A 3,235-nucleotide genomic window follows, 5' to 3' on the forward strand; every position below is an offset into this window, starting at 1 on the left:
GCTGAGGCAAGAGAATCGCTTAAACCCAAGAGTTTGAGGTTGCTGTGAGCTGTGACACCACAGAACTCTACTGAGGGCAACATAGTATGACTCTGTCTCAAAAAAAAAAAAAGAAAAAAATTTACCCAAATGTTTTCTTCTAAGATTTTTGTAGTGTAAGCTCTGCTATTTAGGCCTTTGGCCTATTTTGAGCTAATTTTTGTCCATCATATGAAGGTGACTTTGAATCTTGTCTGCAAATGAGAGGGAAGAGAGAGCATTTCAGACCAAACAGGAGATGAAGGAATGATTACAGGAGGGAGAGCGAGACGTATGTTCTTTTTTTTTTTTTTTTAATATAGGCAAGAGACATATGTTCTGAGAAGCAATTCAGTGTGGCCAGAGCCTAAGGTGTGCAGAGAGTATGCTAGGAATTGCAATGAATAGCAGTGGCCACACCAAAGGCTGGTGAGGCCTTGTTTCTCTCATATTCTCCATCACCCACCTCCCAGTCTCACAGAGCAAAAACAAATATAAACAAATATAAGACTAGGTAGAACAGCTTTAGACAAGTCTCCAATACTCCCAGTCTCTCCTTCCAACATTCTGTCACCCCTGAGCCCTTCCAACGTAGAAATTCTAGAGCTTATATTGCTGAAAAGTTTCAATGGGGAAGAAATTTTTTTTTCCTGTAGGCTACTGGAAACAAGTAGGATAGCAACAGGGGTTTTGGATTTTAGGATGCTGCTACAGTAACAGTTCTCAATCTTCTTTCTAGCCCATAAAATAGAAATTCATATGTACAATACACCACAGGATACCATACCAATCAGCTGCATTATGCATAGTTCCTCGTGTTCTATAGTACAGAAAACTATGACTTGCAGAACATAAAGCAGAATCTGCAAGATTGGTGACTTATGGGGTATACTAGATAAGAAATCCTGGTTTAAGGATTGGACACCTAAGTGGGTCCTAAGGCCAGTGATGAGTACAGAGAATGTGGTAAACGGCAGTTTATTTGGAGAGAGGAGACAAGTAGATGCAGGTAATTTTGCACATTCTGCTGAAAGTGCCTGTGGGACATCCAAGCAATTGCATCACCAAGAAGTTATCACGGCCATGGCAGTCCGGAGATCTGGAATGGATTTGTAAATTTGGGAATTTCCAGTTTGTAGATAGGAAAGGATGAGCTCATTCAGGAATCATGAGAAGGTAAGCTAGGTCTCAGGCCTGGAATAAGAAGGGGAAAATAGGAATAAGAATTCACCTCCCTGGCATGGACCTTCTACTGAACCAGGGATTTCACAGCCCTTCCTGGAAGCCACCAATCCCATCACAACTCTCTCTCCTGCTTCCCCCCTTTCTGTGATACGAGGCTTCTCACCATTTGTCACTCAGTTTGCCACATGCCCTCCCTGCGCTTTGCTTCCATCTAGCTGTTCATTCGCACAGCAAATTTCTACTGGGCAGTTTCCTTGTACCAGGAGCTACGCTACACCCTAATGATACAGCAGTGACCAAAACAATATCCCTGCCTCAAAATATTTACATTCTAGTGAAGGAGACAGACAACACAAATAATTAAATAGATATGTCTGGGATAAATGCTATGAAGGAAAAGCAATTTGAGTACAGGGATGTAGAGTGATGTGGATGGTATTATCTTTTTTTTTTTTGAGACGGAGCCTCAAGCTATCCCCCTGGGTAGAGTGCCATGCCATCACACTCACAGCAACCTCCAACTCCTGGGCTCAAGCGAGTCTCCCGCCTCAGCCTCCCAAGTAACTGGGACTACAGGCACCCGCCACAACGCCTGGCCATTTTTTGGTTGCAGCCATCATTGTTGTTTGGCGGGCCCGGGCTGGGGATTCGAACCCGCCACCTTAGGTGTATGTGGCTGGCGCCTTAGCCGCTTGAGCCACAGGCGCCAAGCCGGATGGTATTATCTTAAATGGGGCAGTCAGGGAAGTCATCTCTGGAGGTGACATTTGAGCAGAGACTAGAATGAAGTACTAAAGTTCTCAGTGAAGAAGGAGTGGCTGCAATAGAAGGGAGAAGGAAAATAACAAAGCTAAATCATGTATGTCCTTATAAGCCAAAGGAAGGAGTCTGATGTTCACTGTGTGACCCACAGGATCAGTGGGTGGAAAATAGTGGGTAGAATGACATGGTTTGAGTTAGATTCTTTTTTTTTTTTTGAGACAGAGCCTCACACTGTTGCCCTGGGTAGAGGGCTGTGGCATCACAACTCACAACAATCTCCAACTCCTGGGCTCAAGCAATTCTCTTGCCTCAGCCTCCCAAGTAGCTGGGACTACAGGCGCCCACCACAACACTGTGCTATTTTCTTATTGCAGTTGTCATTGATTGTTTACCTGGCCAGGGCTGGATGTGAACCCGCCAGCACTGGTGCATGTGGCTAGTGCGTTAGCTGCTTGAGCAACAGGTGCAGAGCCCTGAGTTAGATTTCAACAAAATCTCTTCAGCTGCTGTGTTGAGGATAAACTACTGGGTCAAAGGCAGCCATGGAGGGAAATTTTGTAAGACTTCTGCAATAATTCTGACCCGACTAATTGTGGCTTCTTGTAGCATTGTAGGGGTAGAAATGATGAGAAGGGAAGTGATCAGATTCCGGATGTATTCCATAGATGGAATGGGCAAGATTTGCAGTCAGAACAGATGTGAAGGTTAAGAGGGAAGTCAAGGGTGAGTCCAAGGCTCTTGGTCTGAACAGCCGAATAAATTAACTCAATGGGGAAGGAGCAGGTTTAGATGGGGGTCAGGGAATATGGGCTTTGGACACACAAAATTTGTACTGTCAATTCAACACACAACTGGAGAGGCTGAAGTGTGTACTGTTTCCATGAAACTGGAGTTCACAGAACCTATCAAAGCACTTGAGATTGGTCAGTGTACTGCGGCACTGAAAGCCATGAGCCCAGATCACACCGTCTGAAAAGAGTTGGACTGGCTAACGCCTGTAATCCCAGCACTCTGGGACGCCAAGGCGGGAGCATTGCCTGAGCTCAGGAGATGGAGACCAGCTTGAGCTAGAGTGATACTGTCTCTAAAAATAGGAGTAGGATGCCGGCCCCATATACCGGAGCTGGTGGGTTCAAACCCAGCCCCAGCCAAAAACTGCAAAAAAAAAGAAAAAAAAAAAAAGCCTGGCTCTGTGGTGGGCGCCTATAGTCTACTGACCAAGAGTCTGAGGTTGCTGTGAGCTATGACGCCAAAGCACTCTACCGAGGAT

The 3,235-nt window shown here is 45.3% G+C and overlaps 1 long non-coding RNA gene across 1 annotated transcript in view; it reads right to left on the reverse strand.

Annotated features, from left to right (window-relative positions):
- Positions 1 to 980: 980 nt before the first annotated feature.
- LOC111727979 overlaps positions 981 to 3,235 on the reverse strand; it is a 2,802-nt gene continuing 547 nt past the window's right edge. Inside the window, exon 2 of the long non-coding RNA XR_002775405.1 lies at positions 981 to 1,212. This is a non-coding gene — a long non-coding RNA (uncharacterized LOC111727979). The remainder of the gene's footprint in view (positions 1,213 to 3,235) is intronic.

This window comes from Otolemur garnettii, unplaced genomic scaffold, assembly GCF_000181295.1.
Source record: "Otolemur garnettii isolate 467f Iridium unplaced genomic scaffold, OtoGar3 scaffold00135, whole genome shotgun sequence".
Taxonomy (NCBI): Eukaryota; Metazoa; Chordata; class Mammalia; order Primates; family Galagidae; genus Otolemur; species Otolemur garnettii.